Source organism: Thalassophryne amazonica, chromosome 10 (genome assembly GCF_902500255.1).
Source record: "Thalassophryne amazonica chromosome 10, fThaAma1.1, whole genome shotgun sequence".
Taxonomy (NCBI): domain Eukaryota; kingdom Metazoa; phylum Chordata; class Actinopteri; order Batrachoidiformes; family Batrachoididae; genus Thalassophryne; species Thalassophryne amazonica.
In genome coordinates, this window is record NC_047112.1 from 108,710,232 (window position 1) to 108,735,046 (window position 24,815).

Consider the following 24,815-nt stretch of genomic DNA (forward strand, 5'->3'; position numbering starts at 1 on the left):
TTTCTTTTCTTTGCTCTCCAGGTGGTATGAAAACTGATTTGTCTGTGGAGAAGGTGCTGGCAGAAGAGTCCTTCACCCTCATCAACAGTATGTGCAGCACCTGTGAATGGTGCTCACATGCAACCTTAAAGACTTTCAGCTGAAGCAGATAATTAGATGGCGTTCTGCATTTAAGCCATGTGTGATTCAAGCAGAATTGCCGGGAACTCGACCTTGTGATGTTCGTTTGTGAGACGCTGAGGACCGCGTCTGGGACATCGTGCCTGTGAAGCAGGAAGGGTGAGGGACACATGCCGTCAGCACACATCAGAGGTGATTAATTGTTTGGCTACTTGTTGATAGTAACTTGGTATTTTGTTACGCAGTATATTTGAATTGTGATGAGAATTGTGCAGCTCGCTTCTCACTGCGGTGGCGTGCGGACAACTGATCCTCCACCTGTTGTGAGAAGCTGCTCATTTACATAAAGCTTAAATACAGACCTGAATGTGTTGCTGATAGTGTGTGCCTTTTGAAGGATATTGCTTGTAACTGCTGACTTACCTCACCTCTTCTATCCTTCGCAGAGAGTCGGTTTGTCGTGTCCACCTGGGGGGTGTTTGGCAGTAAAGTGAGTCCAGAAGCGCCGGGCTTCGATCCTTTTAGGCGCTTGAGAGCGTGCCAGCCTTCACTCCACCAGACTGACGCATCTTTTGTTTATACACCTTGTTTTGCACCAGAGGTGAAAGTAATAAATTGTTTTGTTATTGGAACCGCTTTCTGGTTATTTTAGCGCTGGGTTCCGTCGGACGCAGGTCCGCTCCTCAACCCGCGTCGACACATAACAAAATACCTTGTATTTCACATGATTTCTTTAAAACTCATTATTCTTTATCAGGTTTGTGCAGTGCAATATTTCATGCAGTGGGGTATGTATCAGGACATGCACATAGGAGATAAAGAGAAAATCACAATTAAAGTTGGCTTTGTCACTGCTGAACTTCATTTCCTGCTCTGAGAAAAAACATAAATGTCATTTTAACTAAAATATCAAATTATGTGGATCTATTTAGGTGACATATAAAAGAAATAATGAATGTTTTTCATTCAAGCAACTGGAAATATTTTCATTCTTTGAAAGATGGAATGTACCATTCAGCTTGGCTGGTACCTTGCTGAATGGTATGTTGCAGCTTTCAACTCAAGCAAATATTCTTATCATCTATATGATCATAGCCTTCTGTGTGCGTGCATGCATGCATGGCTTCGATTAAGGAAAAACGGGAGAACTGACATTTGCCGTTTGCTATGCTTATGTATTTTAGGCCAAGGATGTACGCTGTGAAAATGGAAAGTGGGTAAGGCTAATATTTTTGGAGAAATTAGTGGTATTACTTAACAACTTTGATCAGTGGTCATTGTGCTGCAGTGCACCATGGGAGTTTGTGGTTTTGGGGTTTTAAATGCTGTTATTGTGACTCATGTTAGTTTAGCAGTGTTGATAGTGCTACTGATTTATTGTTTTTGTAGTTCACTTGGTTTAGTCAGTTTACTTACAGTTTTTACCAATTGCTTACACACATTTAGCAAAATTCGGTTTGCTGTGTCAAAACTCTACACACAAGCAAGACAAGACACAACAGTTGTTGTAAAACTCCTCACAGCTCTGTCAAAATGAAACCCAACAGTCAAAACCAAGCAGTCTCTTCTAAAAATGTCATTCTAGCAACAAAATGATACACGCACCATTTTGAAACACTTTCAAATCAACAGCAACACACTGATGTATTTTACACAAAACACTGAAGTCAGTATATTTTTATTTAACTTTTTGTCAAACAAGAACTTAAAGCTACAGTAGTTAGCAAAAAAAGTGTTATTTCCCTCTTTTTATTATTTTTTTTTTTTTTACAAAGAAATCAAAATTTTTTACAATACCTAAAGAAAGATAAAGTACTGTTCAAAACACAAAACAATGAAAACAAGTGCTTACAGTACTGCAGTTTACATACATGGTACAGTAACATCAGAATGATACTGCACTTGACAGTACTACCCACTGTGTGCTGGTTGAGGTTTGAGTTGACTCTTTGTCCACACTCTAAAAAATGAACAGCTATCTCAAAGAGAATAACTGATGTAACTATTTGCATAGATTTTCTTACAGTTTTTTCCAATTGCTAAAACACAATTTTGCAAACTAGTGTGGTTTTATCAAAATGCTTAACACAATTCACAAAACCACACACCAAAACTGTAAAATACCTCCTATAGCCTGCAGAATGTAGCACTGCAACCAAAACTGCATATACGAGGTCTGTTAGAAAAGTATCGTACCTTTTTATTTTTTTTCACAAACTATATGGATTTGATTCATATGTTTTTACGTCAGCCAAGCTTGAACCTTCATGCGCATGCGTGAGTTTTTCCACACCTGTCGGTTGCGTCATTCGCCTGTGGGCAGGCTTTGAGTGAGCCTGCCCACATCGTTGTTTCATTACAAGGAAATGGCGGAATGATTTGGGCTTTTTTTCCATCAGAATTTTTTCAGAATCTGTTAGAGACGAGCAGCTGGAAACCATTCGAAAAATTTATCTGGCTTTCAGTGAAAATTTTACAGGCTTCACAGAGAATAAGGAGTGTTACTACAGCTTTAAGGACAGTCCACAATGGCGCACGGCACACCGCGCTCCGAGCCACCATCGAGAGGCAGAAACCACCAGATCATTTCTAAACGGATCGCTGTGTGGAGCTGGGACCGTCGTGTGCAATTTCTCTAGTTATCACAAGAGCTGGACATCAGCCATTTTCCGGCAGATTTCACTTTTAACAAGAGATTTTGTCATGGAAAACTGCGGGGAGGCTTCGCGCGTCACGACGGAGCCGCTAATGGAACGAGACAAAGGAACACCTCCTTTTCGGAGTGCCAGAGGACAAGTTGGGACATGCCTATCTCGGCTTTCAGTGCTTACTAGTCGAGTGAGTATAAGAGAAATTGGAAAGCTGGGCTGACATTTGTCATTTGGTATGGTTATGTATTTTGGGTCAAGGATGAATGTCGCCAAAACGGAACATTGATAGGACTAATATTTTTCGGGAAACTATGGATATTAGCTAACAAGACTGAATAACAGACATTAACAATTAAATTCTGGACTTACATGCCATTCCAGAAGGGAGCGGTAAATCATCAATACATGAAAAGTGTGCATGCTTCCATGATTTTATTTAGTAAGTTCAATGTAAGTACATAACTGTAAATATGTTAAAAATACATGGATGACACAAGAAAGCGAAACCATTTATTTCCATTGTGGTCCATTTAAAAATCAAATGACAAAATAAAAGTAATAATAAAATAAAATAATAATAATACTTGTCTTTCTTTGTACCTGTGCTTTAGGTTTTTATGGTTTTCTTGGTGCTGGGTTTTTCCTGCCTGCTCATTTTCTGTCCCTATCTCTCTTGTTTGTGTCTCTTGGTGCTTGGTGGTGGGCGTTGCACTTGGTTTTGGCCACACCCAGTTCTGGATCTTTCCATACACCTGTTTCTAATCTGCATCTCATCACCTGGGTGTATTTATGTCCCACTGGTGGCACTGCTCCTTTGCCAGATCATTGCACCTTGTGCCTTTGCTTCCAGCCTTGTGTTCCACGTCTCCAAGTCCTGCTACCACGTTGTGTTTCGACCACCTGCCTGTTTGTATTGACCACACCTTAAGCCTGATGTTTTTATCTGTTTGCTTGTTTTGGACTGCCTTGCTGTGTACCGGACCACAGTGAATCCTTCAGTAAATGCCTTTACGAACCAAATCTACGTTGTCGAGTCCTGCAATTGTGTCCAGACATTTCTGTCCACCATTCCTGATAATACTGAGAATAATAATAATAATAATAATAATAATAATAATAATAATAATAATAATAATAATAATAATAATAATAAAGTGTATATGATAACAAAAGCCTAAACAAATTATCAAATTAACATTAAAAAATTACGCAATTAACAGGAAATAAAAGGGTTGAGTTCTTCTTCTAAAAACTGTTGAGGTCTAAGCTTCTAAAAACATTCTGGACTCACACGCTATTCCAACTCATTATACAAACTTTGCTTAATTTATTACCATCCTTGAAAAATGCCAGTTACCTATCTTATAGACACTACCTAATCTGGAGCCGGTGGATCCCCATGGGCAACACGCTAGTTGTCTTACAATACGATAGAGTTCAGAAAAGTGTTTACACCCATATGCAGCAACACATATGGAGTATTGCTTTGGCTTTGTGTGTCCATCTTTCCATATGCATGAACGAAATAACTTGAAGAGTTTTGATCCTGTTTGTACCAAGGTTGTAGAATAAATGAGGGTAACCACTACACAGTAATTTGATTTTGAGAAAAATAAGTTAAAAGACAATGGTTGCTATTAAGCAGCAACATGAAGACATATATTACCTTTCTATTGGTCATGTGACCTTTGCCCTTGGGTGACCGTTCAAAGTCAAGCTCATTTAGATTTATTATTTTGAGGGATACATATGATGTCATTATTTAACACGAATAGGAAGTCATATATTACATTTCTTCTGGTCCTATGACATTTGACTTTACGTAGGTGACCATTGATTACATTTTGCCAGACTTTCAGATCAAAAGGTCTCTCAGGAATTTGTGCAGAATCTGGCTGGAGGACTTGCAGACATGGAATATACGAGTAACTGACAATCCAAATGAACTATGGGAGTTGTTCCAGAACCAGACCTTGAAAGTTACTGTGGATTGTATTGAAGATAGGAGTATCCATAGGAGAAGGTGTTTTGTATCTGATAGTACTCTAAATATCTTCCAGAAGAGTTGTAGTTCAAGGATTGATGGACATATCAGGCTGTGCAGGGAGGAAAGAAAGTGGGCTGTGATCATCCTGAAAGCAGACAAACAAGGTGAAACACTCTCTGTGGTCTAGTGACTGTCGACCTACTTACACGTTGTTCCGCTGCAATTATGGCACAATACACTTCAGTCCTGACAGTTGCCTTTGCTGTACTGTCACACTGCCTGGCTACTGCTGGAATGTTAAGCATCTACAGTGGATGGGTGCTTGAGATGTTTCTCCAGTAAACTCTGAACCATCAAATGTTGATGAGAATGCAAAGACTGTGAAAGAGCTGGGGGCAGGGAAACCTCCAAGGATCTGCAGCATCAAAGCAGAGCCCCTGCAGGCGGTGGAGATGCTGTTCTTGTGGGAGATGGGCATCATGCCTACAGACCAGAAGAGAGGACTTTTTGTTTCAGTCTGGAAAGGAAAGGGTGACTGCACAGACTGCAAGAACTATAGAGGTCACAAGGCCACTTTTTGCTTCAAAAGGTCAAGAAGTTAAATAGATTTATTTGATGTTTTTATATTTAAAACTTTATTTAAAATTATGGAGTGGGTATTATACAAGAAAGAGACCTTGTGTAACATTGAGGACATATGTCTGTGTGTGTATCCAACATGATCTTGTCACTGATCTCTATATACGAGGTCTATTAGAAAAGTATCCGACCTTATTATTTTTTTCAAAAACCATATGGATTTGAATCACGTGTGATTACATCAGACATGCTTGAACCCTCGTGGGCATGTGAGAGTTTTTTCACGCCTGTCGGTTACGTCATTCGCCTGTGGGCAGTCTTTGAGTGAGGAGTCGCCCACCCTCTCGTCGTTTTTTCATTGTTTAGGAATGGCTCAGAGACTGCTGCTTTGTTTGATCAAATTTTTTTCAAAACTGTAAGGCACAACTGAGTGGACACCATTCGATAAATTCAGCTGGTTTTCGGTAAAAATTTTAACGGCTGATGAGAGATTTTGGTCTGGTAGTGTCGCCATAAGGACGGCCCACGGCGCCTGACGGCGATCTGCTCTTCGAGGCGGCAGCGTCTCACCATTTCAAGTTGAAAACTTCCACATTTCAGGCTCTGTTGACCCAGTAAGTCATCAGAGAACAGAGAACTTTCAGAAGAAGTCGGCATAAGGAGTTTATTCGGACATTCCATTGTTAACGGACATTTTGTAATGAAAGAACGTGCGGGCAGAGTCGCATGTCGGGCCGGACCCGACCGCGGGGGGTCGCGACAGGAAAAACACCTCCGTGTTGGAAACCTTAACGGGCAAGTTGGAACATGCCCAAGCTGTTAAACAATTTCTCAGTTACTCACTTGTTGAAAGCCATCAAAAGCTGCCTGAATTTTACAAATGGTTTTCAACACGGAGGTGTTTTTCCTGTCGCGGTTCACACAGATTCGCCAAGTCGTCACGGAAACGACTCGGCGAAAAGTCTTTCATTAAAAAATGTCCTTAAACAGTGGAATGTCCGCATAAAGTCCTCATGCCGGCCTCTTCTGGTTCTTCTCTGTTCTCTCACGACGTCCTAGGTGAATTAAGCCTTAAATTAGGATGTTTTCAGGTCGAAACAGGCCGACAACTGCGCCTGGAAGCGCTGCACGACGTCCTGCTCTGTGGGAAGTCCTTACAGCGACAGAAACACCCCATATTCTCTCATCAGCCGTTAAACTTTTCACCGAAAACCACCTTAATTTCTCGAATAGTGTCCACTCAGATATTCCTCACAGGTCCAGAAAAAATGTTGATAAAGCAACGCGCGCCGTCTCGAGCAGCGTGTGAAACAAAGGAATTCAGCCGAGAGGGCGGGACAACATCTCACTCAAGGCCTGCCCACAGGGAAATGACATCACCGACACGTCACGCATGTGCACGAGGGTTCAAGCATGATTGGTGTAATCGCACGTCATTCAAATCCATATAGTTAAAAAAAAAAAAAGGGTCGGTTTATTATCTAATAGACCTTGTATATTACTGGATCGCTCATTGGCCAATATTTTTGAAGCAAACCGGCCGCCATATTAGCACTCTGATGTCCCGCTCCTGAACACTCTTTTCTATTGATCTTTAACCAGGTGCATGCAACTTTATTCTTTGTAATTTTGTTAAAAAATACCTTCATGTGCAGCTATAAACTGTGCAAATCACCAGATCAAACACTGTGGATGAACATTTCACCTCTGAGTATGATTGAAATGGGAAGTAATGAACAATAATTTGAAGAGTTCTATTCCTTATTCCAGCATATAGGCAAAGATAATAATAATAATGATAAGTGGCTTATTAACACAAGGTGTAGCCACATGTGTTTTGTGTTGGACAAACTACTTTAAGGCATTTATTAGGTCTACTTGTGCATAGTTTTGGAGCTTTAGGGGTTGTTGTTACAAGCTTTATTACTTATATTAGGCTGAAGCTCATAGAGCTGTGTGTAATAAATGTCATTGCAGGAAAAACTAACTCTCCTGTAGCTAGTTAAGTGGTGTTTTATTCTTTTAGTACAACTATTTAAAAAAAAAAAATCCACTATTTCTGTATTATCCATCATGACTTTTGTTCATGATATGGTACCAATGCAAACACAACACACACACACACACACATATATATATATATATATATATATATATATATATATATATATAATTCTAAAAATTATCATTCCTTAATCAGTTTATACAAGTTTTGTGTATTCAACAAAAATATAAACGCAACACTTTTGGTTTTGCTCCCATTTTGTATGAGATGAACTCAAAGAGCTAAAACTTTTTCCACATACACAATATCACCATTTCCCTCAAATATTGTTCACAAACCAGTCTAAATCTGTGATAGTGAGCACTTCTCCTTTGCTGAGATAATCCATCCCACCTCACAGGTGTGCCATACCAAGATGCTGATTAGACACCATGATTAGTGCACAGGTGTGCCTTAGACTGCCCACAATAAAAGGCCACTCTGAAAGGTGCAGTTTTGTTTTATTGGGGGGGATACCAGTCAGTATCTGGTGTGACCACCATTTGCCTCATGCAGTGCAACACATCTCCTTTGCATCATCTGTGAAGAGAACACCTCTCCAACGTGCCAAATGCCAGCAAATGTGAGCATTTGCCCACTCAAGTCGATTACGACGACGAACTGGAGTCAGGTCGAGACCCCGATGAGGGCGACGAGCATGCAGATGAGCTTCCCTGAGATGGTTTCTGACAGTTTGTGCAGAAATTCTTTGGTTATGAAAACCGATTGTTTCAGCAGCTGTCCGAGTGGCTGGTCTCAGACGATCTTGGAGGTGAACATGCTGGATGTGGAGGTCCTGGGCTGGTGTGGTTACACGTGGTCTGCGGTTGTGAGGCTGGTTGGATGTACTGCCAAATTCTCTGAAACGCCTTTGGAGACAGCTTATGGTAGAGACATGAACATTCAATACACGAGCAACAGCTCTGGTTGACATTCCTGCTGTCAGCATGCAAATCTTGCGACATCTGTGGCATTGTGCTGTGTGACGAAACTGCACCTTTCAGAGTGGCCTTTTATTGTGGGCAGTCTAAGGCACACCTGTGCACTAATCATGGTGTCTAATCAGCATCTTGGTATGGCACACCTGTGAGGTGGGATGGATTATCTCAGCAAAGGAGAAGTGCTCACTATCACAGATTTAGACTGGTTTGTGAACAATATTTGAGGGAAATGGTGATATTGTGTATGTGGAAAAAGTTTTAGATCTTTGAGTTCATCTCATACAAAATGGGAGCAAAACCAAAAGTGTTGCATTTATATTTTTGTTGAGTATATAAGAGGTCTATTAGAAAAGTATCAGACCTTATTATTTTTTTCAAAAACCATATGGATTTGAATCACATGTGATTGCGTCAGACAAGCTTGAACCCTCGTGCGCATGCGTGAGTTTTTCCACGCCTGTCGGTTGCGTCATTCGCCTGTGAGCAGGCTTTGAGTGAGGAGTGGTCCACCCCCTCGGCGGATTTTCATTGTCAGGAAATGGCGGAATGATTTGGGCTTTTTTTTCCATCAGAATTTTTTCAGAAACTGTTATGCCACGTTCACACCGGGCACGATCAGATGCTACAAATTCGCGTGGGTCGCCAGGTGACGGACGCGCCTCCTTCGCCTGGTGTGTCGCTCTGCTTGGGTGGACTTTCATTGCGAAAATTCGCCCCGGTGCATCATCAAATATGAGGAGCTTCCCTTCCGCTCGCCGGCTCCGGTTTTCAGTCAGGTTAAGATGACAGACCTTGATCACACGGAGCGAGTTGCTGTGGAAAGCTCCCAATACAGAGAGTATCATTATTTGCTGCAGGAGCTGTGTCTGGGTGACGGCCACTTTCAGCGGTCCTTCCGCCTCTGCGGGACCCAGTTTGAGGACCAACTGTCCCGTTCACGCACGCACATGTAAACAATTAAAAAAAAAAAAAAAAAAAAGAAACTCTGCTGCTTGCTGCAGCTGGCTCTTCCCCCAAAAAACTCTCATAAATGTGTTTAGAAACTAGTCACCATTTGTTTTATTATACATCTGTGTAGTTAATTAATAAAATATTCTCTACAGGCGCACGTAAAAAAAAAAAAAAGAAAAGGAAAAAGCTCCGCTCCCGCTGCTGCAAGTAGGGCTGCTGCTTGCTCCAAAAACTCTGTCATAATTGTGCTTAGAAACCAGTCACCATTTGCTTTATTATACAGCTGTGTAGTTAATAAGTAAAATAATCTCCAGGACGATTCGCGCGCGCACGTAAAATAAAAATAAAAAGAAACTCTGCTCCCCGCTGCTGTGGTGCTGCTGTTCGCTCCAAAAACTCTGTCATGATTGTGAAATAAAGGACAAAAGAGACATAAGTCCTGCTCACAGGCTGCTACCAGAGACAGGACATGTTCACATCTTCAGTCAAACTCCAGACATCTCCACGTCACTACATATTCAGTCCCTGATTGGTCATCGCGGCGGGACGAGACGAAAAAGTTCAGATTTTTGAACTTGGGGAGGAGGGCAACGCGACGTGACGCGACGCAATATCGCGCCACAAACGCGCAAAACGCTCAAAATCGCTTCACTCGCATCACTTCACTCACCTCCATCGTGTCGCGCTCTGCGGTATGGTGCCAAAACGCATCCTTACATAGGGATTACATGGCAACCTGTGGCTGCAGTCGCTCGCATCGCGCCCGGTGTGAATGCAGCTTTAGAGACTGGCAGCTGGAAACCATTATAAAAATGTATCTGGCTTTTGGTGAAAATGTTACGGGCTTGGTAGAGAATAAGGAGCGTTACTGTCGCTTTAAGGACGGCCCCCAGCAGCTGTGGGGCACGCCGCGCTCCGAGGCCACCATCCACAGGCTGAATGACCATTTCATTTCTAAACGGATGGCTGTCTGGATCCGTGACCATCGTGTGCCATTTCTCTGGTTATCACAAGAGCTGGACATCAACCATTTTCCGGCAGATTTCACTTTTAACAAGAGATTTTGTCATGGAAAGCTGAGCGGAGGCTTTGCGCATCATGATGGATTCGCTACTGGAGCGAGACAAAACCACCTCCGTTTTGGTCTCACAGGACGGCTTTGAGGTGGCGTTCAGACAGCTGTCGGTGGTTTTTCCATCGAGTGATTATCTGAGAAATTGTGGATGTGCCTGGACATGCCAGAACATGTCCCATGAGGCTTCATCATGGCGTTGCTTTGCGCCATGCGGCACCGCCACGATGCGCGGAATTCCTCCGCACATCTGTCTCAATGTGCCGAAAAAGTGCTGATGTCCACGTCTTTTCACAATTCCTGTGCTAGCCAGATGACATTCCGGATAAAACACAGCGTCCAGCTTGGAAATGAACGGCACATTCCACTGTTACAGGAGTTTTTGTCATGGAAAGAGGAGCGGAGGCTTCGTGCATCGCGGCGGTGCCGCATGGCGCAAAGCAACGCCATGATGAAGCCTCACGGGACATATTCTGGTATGTCCAGGCACATCCACAATTTCTCGGATAATCACTCGATGGAAAAACCACCAACAGCTGTCTGAACGCCATCTCAAAGCCGTCCTGTGAGACCAAAATGGAGGTGGTTTTGTCTCGCTCCAGTAGCAAATCCATCATGACGCGCGAAGGCTCCGCTCGGCTTTCCATGACAAAATCTCTTGTTAAAAGTGAAATCTGCCAGAAAATGGTTGATTTCCAGCTCTTGTGATAACCAGAGAAATGGCACACGATGGTCACAGATCCAGACAGCCATCCATTTAGAAATGAAATGGTCGTTCAGCCTGTCGATGGCGGCTTCGGAGCGCGGCGCGCCCCACAGCCGCTGGGGGCCGTCCTTAAAGTGACAGTAACACTCCTTATTCTCTACCAAGCCCGTAACATTTTCACCGAAAGCCAGATAAATTTTTCTAATGGTTTCCAGCTGCCAGTCTCTAACAGTTTCTGAAAAAATTCTGATGGAAAAAAAGCCCAAATCATTCCACCATTTCCTGGCAATGAAAATCCGACGAGGGGGCTGGACCACTCCTCACTCAAAGCCTGCTTACAGGCGAATGACGCAACCGACAGGCGTGGAAAAACTCACGCATGCGCACGAGGGTTCAAGCTTGTCTGTCGCAATCACACGTGATTCAAATCCATATGGTTTTTGAAAAAAAAATAAGGTTGGATACTTTTCTAATAGACCTCATATATATATATATATATATATGTGTGTGTATATATAATTCTAAAAATTATCATTCCTTAATCAAAGTTTGTGTGTGTGTGTGTGTGTTTAGAATTGAGTAGTTGTCTCTGTGAGATATGAGTAAGTGAGAATAGAAGGGAAGAAAGTGTCAAAGTAATAAAAACAAGAAAGAAAATAAATCAAAGAGCTAATCATGGCAGGCATAGATTAGGAGGATCAATCTTACATTATCCCAAGAACAAAAATAAATAAATGAGAGAATCAGCTCAGTTATTACTTGAAACTGTTGTCATTGTAATAAGCTGTCTATGTGCGGTCTGCATAAGTTGTGAGTGGCAAGATGGCCGCCACTTTGCTTCAGCGGATTGTACGGAGTGTGTGGGCCAATGAGCTATCCAGTAATATTAAACAGAGCAGTGGATCTCGTGCCAAGTTCATGATGGTGTCATGAAAATATTTTGTGTTGGGGTGATATGGCCGAGTGGTGGTGGGTGTTATTGGGGTTATGGTTAGGGTTAAAAATAATGATCAAAGGTTGACCATAACACATTTTGCAACAGTATCACAAAAACAAAAAAGTCTGACTGGGCTAGTGCATCATACGTGTTTGATGTGAAAAGGTCCAAATGTATTTATGTTGAATAAATGTATGTTTATTTGTAAATAAAAATAGAAACTCAAGCCAAAACTGTTTCACAAGGGGTTTTGTGACATGTATTGGTTTGGATTGATCAAATTCAATTTGACCTCAAAAGACCTTGAAGCAAGGAAGCCAAATGGATTTTATTATTTAAATCATTATAAATTATTAATAATAAATAACTACACATTTAAAACAATTTAAGACCTTGTGACGTGACCTGTGCTAGTATGAATACATCACTGGTGTGACATAAATTCATCACTCACTCCAAGATAAACAGATTTATTTTTTTTTTTATGTCACCAATGCCTGAAACCTACCCTATTGAAGATCTCTTTAGCCCTACTGACATGCCCCCTGTTTAGGAGGCACGGATGGAGGACTCAAGCAGATCTGGTGCCATCACCCTTGCAGAAGTCACAGAAGTAGAAGTGGTGGCAGGTTTCTGGGGTCAAACAAGATTTGTCCTGAGATGCTGAAATCTCTAGATGTTGTTGGGCTGTCATGGCTGACACTCTTATGCAATGTTGCATGGACAGTACCTCCGGATTAGCAGATGGGGTTGTGGTCCCCATCTTTAAAAAAGGGACTGGAGAGTGTGTTCAAATTATAGAGGAATCACACTTCTTGGCCTCTGTGGGTAAAGCCTATGCCAGGGTCCCAGAGAGGACACTTAAGGTGTCCTGACACTTGCATGACTTTGATCCACGCACTTGCACGCACTTCGCCGTGATGATCCCACCCGTTGCATTTCCAGCTGGATGCTGTGCTTTGATGCACTGGACGCTGCGCTTTGTGCGCTGGAAGCTGTGTATTAATTTCGGGAGGAGTGATAGACCAGTAGTCTGCCTAGGTGGTTGCCATCGAGGACCCAAGGAAGTTCTGTGGTGTCATGTTGGTGGTGAAGCATGGTGGATGTGCTTGCTCCCAGACTTGACTTAATCTTGGAAGGTCAAAGTCATTTCGAATGGTTGTTTTCAGGAATGGATTAAAAATGCAGCCATGGCCACTATGAAAAAAAGAATAAATTTGCATGAATCTGTGTCAAACATACAAAGTGCAGGTGTTCCCTTACATGAGTGCCCCTTCTAGGCATTTTTTTTTAATTTACAATCATATTTTAATTTTTTTTTTTTTTTATGTGTGATTTGTTCCAGGTATAGTGATCTAAATAACTCACCAGTTCTAGTAGGCATGTTGTCACTGTCCAGATGTTCCAGCATGATTTGATGCATTTTAGCTAAGCAGCCAGTAGATTTCATTTGGAGATGTTTCTGCTTTCCTGCATGCAGCCTCAGAGTGGCTCATCTCTATCTGCAGATAATCTCAGCTCTAATCTTCTACATCAGTTGGCTCAGCTATCCGACTATCATTCTGAAAGACACACACACACAAGCACATGCAAGAAAGCGAGTGCAATGTTATATTATCCACAAAAAACCAACCCAAACCTCTGCAGAAACGGGATCTTATAAACAGAGCAGGCTAACATGACCTGTACGTTGTTTTGTTGTAGGATTGCTTGCAGTATGCATACTTACAGCTTGGAACAGGCCTCTGAGTGGCTCAGTGCCACGTTAATAGAATGCACCACGGAGTGAATCTCTGTGCAACTTAACCACCGAGCTGAATGTGGCTCTCTTGGCTTTCCCACAGGACAAGCAGCTTCATTATGAAGGACCGTGATCTCCTTTTCATCTTGGTGAGATCACCCCTGTGGGGAATATCAACACTGTGAGCCACGTCTGACGCTCTGTTTAAACACTGAAATAGTGTTCCACCATATTGTTGAAATGCTCCCTCCCCACCTCCCGGACATTTTTTTCCATCCTGCTTCATAATGCAGGAAAGTGCCACAGACCTGAAAGATCTCAATCCAGTGTTGAAAGGAGATGATCAATTTCTAAGGGGAGCACTCCCCCCCTGCACCTTGCACCCCATCTCCCTGACCCCTCCTCCTCCCCGACTTCAAGGAGTCATAATTATTTTGCAAAAGAGCTCCAGAAAATGAACACGTAGGGTAGTTTCTCTTGCCCAGTTATGAAAATCTCATTAAAAAAAGGCCTAGAACAAACAAAGCTTTCCCTGTGAGGCCCCTTTTCAAATTCATTTCATAATTTCCCTCACTTTTAATCATTGATATCAATTAATTATTCCTTGGTGTAAAAGATATTCTGTGCAATCTTTTGTGTTTTTGTTCTGATGAGTGAGAGGCTTGATGAGACTGTCAGGAGAATGTGGCTCAAACCAAAGCGGAGCAGCAGCGGCTTTGCCAAAGGGAAATCAGCTTCATGCAGCACAATCTCTTTGGAGCTACAGGAATAATTAAACAATTAAAGTTGAGAAAAAGATCATCTTTATACATCCGATGTCTTTCTAATGAAGCTAGGGGCATCACATAATAAAGCTGTTTTGTCATGTAAAACCACACAACTGAGTCAATCTTCAACTTTTCCATAACACAACTTTTCTGTAGTAGTGTGGGGCTGTTAGGGCTTGAAGTAGGCGAGCAACACACAATCCATTTGGGTGTCTTACACTCATTTTTGCAACTTAAGAGGCATGTAATCTGAGTACAAAGTTTGGTACTGGCCACAAATGGCTTAGATTTATCCTCTTCATTGGTCATGGGTGTGAAAAGTCAGAGACTTTTAAAACCCCCTTACATGGGGATGAAGCCCCTTCTACGTCCTTTCTGCGGCCAGAAACATGGGGAGGATGCCACAGAATTTTTGAGCATGTTCAAAACAAACACAGAAGAGATGCAGAGTCTGCACACAGTAAATTTTGCTGAGTAAAATATACTCTGTTGGGATAACATTTGGTCCCAGTCTAAATAGAGTAAAATACACTCTATTACAGAGTGAAATCAGCTGTACCATCCGGTCAAATCAAGTGTTTCTACTCCAATAAGAGTTGATTTTACACTGTGATAGAGTTGATTTAGCACTGTGATAGAGTATATTTAACTCTATTTGGACTGGGACCAAATGTTATCCCAGCAGAGCAAATTTTATTCTGTAAAATTTACTGTGGAGGATGATCAAAGGAGGCACAAACAAAGCACAAAGACTACACAGACAATGCCATTGGTTGGCCAATGGATGTTGAATGAGCGCACAATGATCAGGGCTGTTTGCCATCATTTTTATGAATGAAGTTTATTATAAAGTACTGTTGTTGCTGTATTAACAATACAGGTTACCACAGGCGAATGCAATGGCCAGCGAAATTCAGTAAAGTAGAAATTCAGTAACAGTGGATGAGTTAATGACACATGTTTTTTTTCTTGTTTTTTTAACAAGAGGAGACATGATCAGATGTGAGTGACATCCGTGATGATGTGTTCTGGAGCGCATACATTAACCCTCTGGGGTCACAGGGCGTTTTTTGGACAGTTCACTCGCCTGGCATAAATGTTTTATTGTTGCTGTTAACAGCTCTCCCTGCATCCCACAATCAAGTTTTATGTTTTATGTCTCAGAATATATATGTTTTTGTTGTGTTTTATAAGTGTAATAAAGATTTACAATCAAAAATAGGCAAGGAAAAAATAAAGCAAAAAATAATTTTCCACACACATTTATTCAAAACACACAGCAAACTATAATAAACAACTGTTTTGACACTTTATAAAGGTAATTTGAGGTCTTGTGTGAAAGACTGTACAAGAAAAAGGTTCAAACAATAAACACAAATGCACATTTTGAACAATATATACAAAATGGTCTATGCATTTTGTTATTTTGATATGTAAACAGTGCTTTACGCCGAGAAAGCCACAGAGTTATCCAGTAACATTAACATGCAAACTAGTGAAGCAATCCTGATAGTAACACACTCGTGTTACACGTGATATTGTCATCAGAGGCTCTCTGTCTGCTCCTGCTTTCACTGATCGCTGTGCCTAATGGCGCAGGGCACACTGGAATAGTATGTACTCATTGGAGCACCCAGGGGGCTATTCAAACGGGCCAACTAGTAACACATCACTCCTGAAAACGATCTTTCGCTTTTCATGTGAGGTAAATCTGCCCTACGATTGGATTTTGGAAAACCATGTGACGGTGAACCAATTCTGATTGGACACTCACACTGCGCACGTCATGACGCAGCCTCTATGAGGAGTACAAAGATGGCCAATGGCTGGCTTGAAAGTCCGCTGAGTTAACTTTTCAGCAAAAAAAAAAAAAGTAAGTTTCTATCTCATATCATTCAAAAGTTATTTATAATTTAGTAAAGCTTGGTCTTAGTCATCGTATACGACGGCGTCGGCCCCAGAGGGTTAATGTGTGCACATATTAACGCAGACTCACAACATTTCACTCGACTCTTTCAGCACCTTGAACAGCAGTGCAGTCACCCGAGGCTCATGTTTAACCCTCTGGAGTCGAATGACACACATGACCTAATTAAGCGGACATAACACTCAATCTGCTGCACTCTGAGGCTCCCTTTAAGTGTGTGTTGAACATGGAGACTTCAACCTTTATAGCACTTTTTAAATTTTGTTAACGGGCCTAGTATAATTTGAATTATGAGTATTTTTTACGCCATGCATTTTCATGAATATTATTGTCATTTTTCACTGTGCATTTATGTACACACACGCAGACAAAAGCATCATTTCCTTCTCTACTGCAGCAGCAACAGCGGTGGGAGGAAATATGACTTCTGCTTCCTTACTGGTTGGCTCTTGAAATTTTCCACCAATCAGAAGTCACTAACCCCACGTGTGGTTACTAACCCCACGTGTGTTTGATCACAGCCCACCCACCCCACGTGGATCTGATTGTGTGTGTGTTTTCTCTTTGTTACTGGTGGGAAGCATGTGTGGTTAGTGTTTTGTTGTTGTTTGGGGGGTTTTTTGTAGAAATGAGGTATTTTATGAATGTGGAGCAAGCACTTCAGTTATTTTTGAACTGGAGGAAGACGGAGCATGCAGCGCGTCGTCAGAGTCTGAAAGTGAGGATTCTGGTGCTGAAAGAGATGTTCCCTCTTCTGTTCTGGAGGAGCAACCAAAGCAGGTGGATCCACCAACATGCACACGGAGATCTGAAGAGAGGGTTGGAGCCTGCGCTTCTGTTTCCAGATCCAGATCTCTGCTCGGACATGCAGCAGAGACACACCCCAGCACTGACTGCTGGAATATGGAGGAGGATGCAGACACCGCTCCAGCAGTAAGCAGATTTCAGCCTCAGAGAACCAGGAGTCCAGGTTGATACATTTCCCACCCAAAGTCCAAAAGACCTTTTTCTTTTGTTTTTTGCAACTGACACAATTAGAACAATTTGCACCAACACCAATAAAATTGCTGCAAAAAAGAAGGCATACTAGAAAAAATACAACTGGACAGACATTGAAATGGAAGATCTGTACAATTTTTTGGACTTCTGATATACATGTCATTGGTGTCACTGCCAAGTCTCCAGGACTACTGGAAACAAAGTCATATTTTGTCTACACCCTTTCCAGCAAAAGTAATGTCTAGAGACAGATTTAGATCGATATTCTTGAACATCCACCTAAGTGATCCAGAAGGATGTAGAAAATGATAGAAAAAAGAGAACATCAGGTCATGACAAACCGTTTTGAGTCAGGCCTCTTTATGATGACATCCTCAGTGCCTTCCAGGCTTATTACCACCTGAGGAGGGAGATGGCAATGAATGAAAAGATGGTGGTGATGAAGGCAAAAACTGGAATGACTCAATATTTGAAGGACTAGCCAACAAATGGGGCATGAAAGTTTTTGTGTTGGTTGTTTCAAGTAATGGCTACACACTCAAGTTCACCATTTACACTGGCAAGACTGTGACCACAAGTGAGCACGGGCTGTCATATGATGTGGTCATGAACCTGATCCAGCCATCCTTGCTTGGTACTGGGTACCATATTTACATGGACAATTTTTACATGAGTCCCAAACTGTTTATGGACATGGCTAACATGACGTTTGGAGCATGTGGCACATTTAGCAGCTCCTCAAATCACTCCCTCTACCTTCTCAACACTCTTTCCTCACTTGTTAGCAAATTTCTGTCTGGATACTTTTCACCCTAACCTGCTGCAAATCCTTTCCAGCTTTGTCTCTATGTCTGGTCAATTGCTACAAGTTATTTTCTCCTTTAGTGTTCAAATTCATGTGTGCTGTACACACTTTACATAGGCTTTGGCAATTCAATTCAATTCAATTTATTTTCATTTATATAGTGCCAAATCACAACAGAGTTGCCTCAAAGCGCTTCACACAGGTAAGGTCTAACCTTACCAACTGCCAGAGCAACAGTGGTAAGGAAAAACTCCCTCTAAGGAAGAAACCTCAAGCAGACCAGACTCAAAGGGGTGACCCTCTGCTTGGGCCATGCTACAACATAAGTTACAGAACAATTCACAGAACAATTCACAGAACAATCCACGGACGAATATTCAAGAAATGCTATTGGCGCACAGGACAGGAGGGTCACCAGCACAAATACAACTCCCATCTCTGGATTGAGCTGCACCTTAAACAGAGAGAAAAAACAGAATCAGGCATCAGAAAGACAAAAAAATACTGTATAATTTGCCAGCATTAAACAACAAGAAAACAGAGAAGTACTAAGGTGATTGCCGGCCACTAGCCCTAAACTTCTCTCTCTTCACCTTATGATGCATTACCCTCCTTACAAAGCACACATAAATACATATACATGACAAATCATGCACTGCACACAAAGACAAACATGTAAAATTGTTGATGAATTAGAGAGTTACTGGAAATGGAAAAACAGATCAGCCTCGCTGGAGCTTCCAATGAAAGCTAGTGGGGTAAAAAGTTGTTGATGTTTCAGTATTATGTGCATTTGGCATTGAAATAACTAAAAAAGAACAGAAAGTACTCAGACCCGACTAATTAGACTGAAAAAAATAATGAAAATACATGTGGTGAATACAGAGTTGTTATTTCATATCTCAGTAATCACTGATGGTACAGTCTAAATGTATGTGTCAAATTATTTGCGAGATATTGGTTTCTATTGGTTCTAATGGGGGCAGCATGGTGACTTAGTGGTTAGCACTGTTGCCTCAAAGCAAGAAGGTCATGGGATCGAGTCCCACCCATGGGATTGGGTTTGTATGACACTGTTTTTTGTTTTGCCTTTGTTCTGGCTTCCTGTCCAGGGTGTACCCTGCCCCATGACCTATGACTGCTGGAAAGGGCTACAGCCCCCCCCTGGTTGACAGTGGATGAGTGGTTCTAATGGCAGACTTTAGCTGTGTCCCAGTTCAGGGTCTGGAACTTTCTAAGGTCTGCAGCTATCCCTCAAAGTCTTTAGGCTTCAGCCCTTCAGAGCAGAGGCCGGAACAAACTGTTCTGAAATGAGACGTCTACACCTGTTGTGTTATTATATTTCCCCGCCCCTACCTCCTATCTTCTGGCAACCTTGAGAGCTGCACGTGTCAAGCTAGTACAGTGGGAGAAACCTGTAGTTTAATAATCATTTTTAAGAGATATTTATGCTTTACTTACAAATAATACTAATATTATTTACAAGTATACATACAGAGCCTAATAGTGTCCCTTTTTTTAAATTTTACCAGCCATTTGGTCTTGAAAAAAAAATTACGCAATGTATTTGGGCCATGAAGGATCCACCTGATTTATCCTAATATTTTTGGGGAGAAAGAAGCTGTGAATGTTGGCTGCTTCACAAGCAAACCAGTTGTACCACATAAATGACATAAATTGCTGACAATTACAGCCTTAGAAGCGTGCATCTGCTGAATTGATACACAGCCTTTGACAGAAACTGAAGTGTTACCATGGTAAAGACCACAAACACCACAATTACCGTAACAAATTACTCCAGTCTCAAGCTGTCCCAATTCAGGGGCTGCACCCTTCTAAAGATGCATTTGTGAGCCTCATAAGTGGCTCGTCTAGGATGTCTCATTTCACTTTAAGACCAAACAGAAAACATTCGAGTTTTGGGTTGTAATCACTGAAAAAAAAAGTTCATTCACCTCAACTTTTCTGTGCCATTTGTAGAAATTTGTCTTTTTCATTTTACAGTGATAAACTCAATTTATTCATTTTTGTCACTGCACTCAAATGGATGTCTTTAGTACTTGGTCTCTTTGGAGGATCCTTGGGTACCACTGGAATGATGTTGCATCAAAGAGAGACTAAGATAAAGAGTATCACTTGTATTCTGAGCAGTGTTGTCTCCGTTTTGAAAAAGTAATCCAATTACAGATTACTGATTACTCAATTTTAAAAGTAACTAAGTTAGATTACTCATTACTTTATTAGCTACTTTCAGTAGCTGCTGACAACATCCCCCGCCACCTCAACATGAATATGATAACCTGTTTTGCAAATGCTCACTTTATAGTCACCCTTTCTTGACTTCAGTGAACATAAACATTTGTTTTATACAAAATAAAATGAAGTAATCTTTCTTGACCTCATATTTAACTGTTGACAGCACTGTAACGGTAAAATAGTGAACTCTTCTTGGAGTGATACTAGAGGAGCTCTCACGTGAATTCACTGCACAGTCGAAGCCGAAACCAGAAAATGTCAAATGTTGAGTTGATGCTGAAACTGGAAATGCCGAATGTTGAACTCTTCCTGGAGTGATAATAGAGGAGGTCTCATGCAAATTCAGTGGACATTAGGTGCTGAAACTGAAAATGGCAAATGTTGAACTCTTCCTGGAGTGATAATAGAGGAGATCCCTTGCAAATTCAGTGAACAGTCGACGCTGAAACCGGAAATGCCAAATGTTGAACTTTTCCTGGAGTGATAATAGAGGAGATCTCACGCACATTCAGTGGACATTAGGCGCTGAAACTGGAAATGGCAAATGTTAAACTCAGTCAACGCTGAAACCGGAAATGCCAAAGGTTGAACTCTTCCTGGAGTGATAATAGAGGAGATCCCTTGCAAATTCAGTGAACAGTCGACGCTGAAACTGGAAATGCCGAATGTTGAACTCTTCCTGGAGTGATAATAGAGGAGGTCTCATGCAAATTCAGTGGACATTAGGTGCTGAAACTGAAAATGGCAAATGTTGAACTCTTCCTGGAGTGATAATAGAGGAGATCCCTTGCAAATTCAGTGAACAGTCGACGCTGAAACCGGAAATGCCAAATGTTGAACTTTTCCTGGAGTGATAATAGAGGAGATCTCACGCACATTCAGTGGACATTAGGCGCTGAAACTGGAAATGGCAAATGTTAAACTCAGTCAACGCTGAAACCGGAAATGCCAAAGGTTGAACTCTTCCTGGAGTGATAATAGAGGAGATCTCATGCACATTCAATCAATCAATCAATTTTTATATAGCGCCAAATCACAACAAACAGTTGCCCCAAGGTGCTTTATATTGTAAGGCAAGGCCATACAATAATTATGTAAAACCCCAACGGTCAAAACGACCCCCTGTGAGCAAGCACTTGGCTACAGTGGGAAGGAAAAACTCCCTTTTAACAGGAAGAAACCTCCAGCAGAACCAGGCTCAGGGAGGGGCAGTCTTCTGCTGGGACTGGTTGGGGCTGAGGGAGAGAACCAGGAAAAAGACATGCTGTGGAGGGGAGCAGAGATCGATCACTAATGATTAAATGCAGAGTGGTGCATACAGAGCAAAAAGAGAAAGAAACAGTGCATCATGGGAACCCCCCCAGCAGTCTACGTCTATAGCAGCATAACTAAGGGATGGTTCAGGGTCACCTGATCCAGCCCTAACTATAAGCTTTAGCAAAAAGGAAAGTTTTAAGCCTAATCTTAAAAGTAGAGAGGGTGTCTGTCTCCCTGATCTGAATTGGGAGCTGGTTCCACAGGAGAGGAGCCTGAAAGCTGAAGGCTCTGCCTCCCATTCTACTCTTACAAACCCTAGGAACTACAAGTAAGCCTGCAGTCTGAGAGAGAAGCACTCTATTGGGGTGATATGGTACTACGAGGTCCCTAAGATAAGATGGGACCTGATTATTCAAAACCTTATAAGTAAGAAGAAGAATTTTAAATTCTATTCTAGAATTAACAGGAAGCCAATGAAGAGAGGCCAATATGGGTGAGATATGCTCTCTCCTTCTAGTCCCTGTTAGTACTCTAGCTGCAGCATTTTGAATTAACTGAAGGCTTTTTAGGGAACTTTTAGGACAACCTGATAATAATGAATTACAATAGTCCAGCCTATAGGAAATAAATGCATGAATTAGTTTTTCAGCATCACTCTGAGACAAGACCTTTCTAATTTTAGAGATATTGCGTAAATGCAAAAAAGCAGTCCTACATATTTGTTTAATATGCGCTTTGAATGACATATCCTGATCAAAAATGACTCCAAGATTTCTCACAGTATTACTAGAGGTCAGGGTAATGCCATCCAGAGTAAGGATCTGGTTAGACACCATGTTTCTAAGATTTGTGGGGCCAAGTACAATAACTTCAGTTTTATCTGAGTTTAAAAGCAGGAAATTAGAGGTCATCCATGTCTTTATGTCTGTAAGACAATCCTGCAGTTTAGCTAATTGGTGTGTGTCCTCTGGCTTCATGGATAGATAAAGCTGGGTATCATCTGCGTAACAATGAAAATTTAAGCAATACCGTCTAATAATACTGCCTAAGGGAAGCATGTATAAAGTGAATAAAATTGGTCCTAGCACAGAACCTTGTGGAACTCCAAAATTAACTTTAGTCTGTGAAGAAGATTCCCCATTTACATGAACAAATTGTAATCTATTAGACAAATATGATTCAAACCACCGCAGCGCAGTGCCTTTAATACCTATGGCATGCTCTAATCTCTGTAATAAAATTTTATGGTCAACAGTATCAAAAGCAGCACTGAGGTCTAACAGAACAAGCACAGAGATGAGTCACTGTCCGAGGCCATAAGAAGATCATTTGCAACCTTCACTAATGTTGTTTCTGTACTATGATGAATTCTAAAACCTGACTGAAACTCTTCAAATAGACCATTCCACTGCAGATGATCAGTTAGCTGTTTTACAACTACCCTTTCAAGAATTTTTGAGAGAAAAGGAAGGTTGGAGATTGGCCTATAATTAGCTAAGATAGCTGGGTCAAGTGATGGCTTTTTAAGTAATGGTTTAATTACTGCCACCTTAAAAGCCTGTGGTACATAGCCAACTAACAAAGATAGATTGATCATATTTAAGATCGAAGCATTAAATAATGGTAGGGCTTCCTTGAGCAGCCTGGTAGGAATGGGGTCTAATAAACATGTTGATGGTTTGGATGAAGTAACTAATGAAAATAACTCAGACAGGACAATCGGAGAGAAAGAGTCTAACCAAATACCGGCATCACTGAAAGCAGCCAAAGATAACGATACGTCTTTGGGATGGTTATGAGTAATTTTTTCTCTAATAGTTAAAATTTTGTTAGCAAAGAAAGTCATGAAGTCATTACTAGTTAAAGTTAATGGAATACTCAGCTCAATAGAGCTCTGACTCTTTGTCAGCCTGGCTACAGTGCTGAAAAGAAACCTGGGGATGTTCTTATTTTCTTCAATTAGTGATGAGTAGAAAGATGTCCTAGCTTTACAGAGGGCTTTTTTATAGAGCAACAGACTCTTTTTCCAGGCTAAGTGAAGATCTTCTAAATTAGTGAGATGCCATTTCCTCTCCAACTTACGGGTTATCTGCTTTAAGCTACGAGTTTGTGAGTTATACCATGGAGTCAGGCACTTCTGATTTAAAGCTCTCTTTTTCAGAGGAGCTACAGCATCCAAAGTTGTCTTCAATGAGGATGTAAAACTATTGACGAGATACTCTATCTCACTTACAGAGTTTAGGTAGCTACTCTGCACTGTGTGGTATATGGCATTAGAGAACATAAAGAAGGAATCATATCCTTAAACCTAGTTACAGCGCTTTCTGAAAGACTTCTAGTGTAATGAAACTTATTCCCCACTGCTGGGTAGTCCATCAGAGTAAATGTAAATGTTATTAAGAAATGATCAGACAGAAGGGAGTTTTCAGGGAATACTGTTAAGTCTTCTATTTCCATACCATAAGTCAGAACAAGATCTAAGATATGATTAAAGTGGTGGGTGGACTCATTTACATTTTGAGCAAAGCCAATAGAGTCTAATAATAGATTAAATGCAGTGTTGAGGCTGTCATTCTCAGCATCTGTGTGGATGTTAAAATCGCCCACTATAATTATCTTATCTGAGCTAAGCACCAAGTCAGACAAAAGGTCTGAAAATTCACAGAGAAACTCACAGTAACGACCAGGTGGACGATAGATAATAACAAATAAAACTGGTTTTTGGGACTTCCAATTTGGATGGACAAGACTAAGAGACAAGCTTTCAAATGAATTAAAGCTCTGTCTGGGTTTTTGATTAATTAATAAGCTGGAATGGAAGATTGCTGCTAATCCTCCTCCTCGGCCCGTGCTACGAGCATTCTGACAGTTAGTGTGACTCGGGGGTGTTGACTCATTTAAACTAACATATTCATCCTGCTGTATCCAGGTTTCTGTAAGGCAGAATAAATCAATATGTTGATCAATTATTATATCATTTACTAACAGGTACTTAGAAGAGAGAGACCTAATGTTTAATAGACCACATTTAACTGTTTTAGTCTGTGGTGCAGTTGAAGGTGCTATATTATTTTT

General features: G+C 41.3%; 1 long non-coding RNA gene across 1 annotated transcript; it reads left to right on the forward strand.

The window, feature by feature from the left end:
• The first annotated feature begins 1,014 nt into the window (after positions 1–1,014).
• LOC117518198 lies at positions 1,015–14,046 on the forward strand. Its single transcript, XR_004562920.1, has 3 exons — positions 1,015–1,077; positions 3,383–3,391; positions 14,036–14,046. It is a non-coding gene; the product is annotated as an uncharacterized LOC117518198 (long non-coding RNA).
• The last annotated feature ends 10,769 nt before the right edge of the window (positions 14,047–24,815 follow it).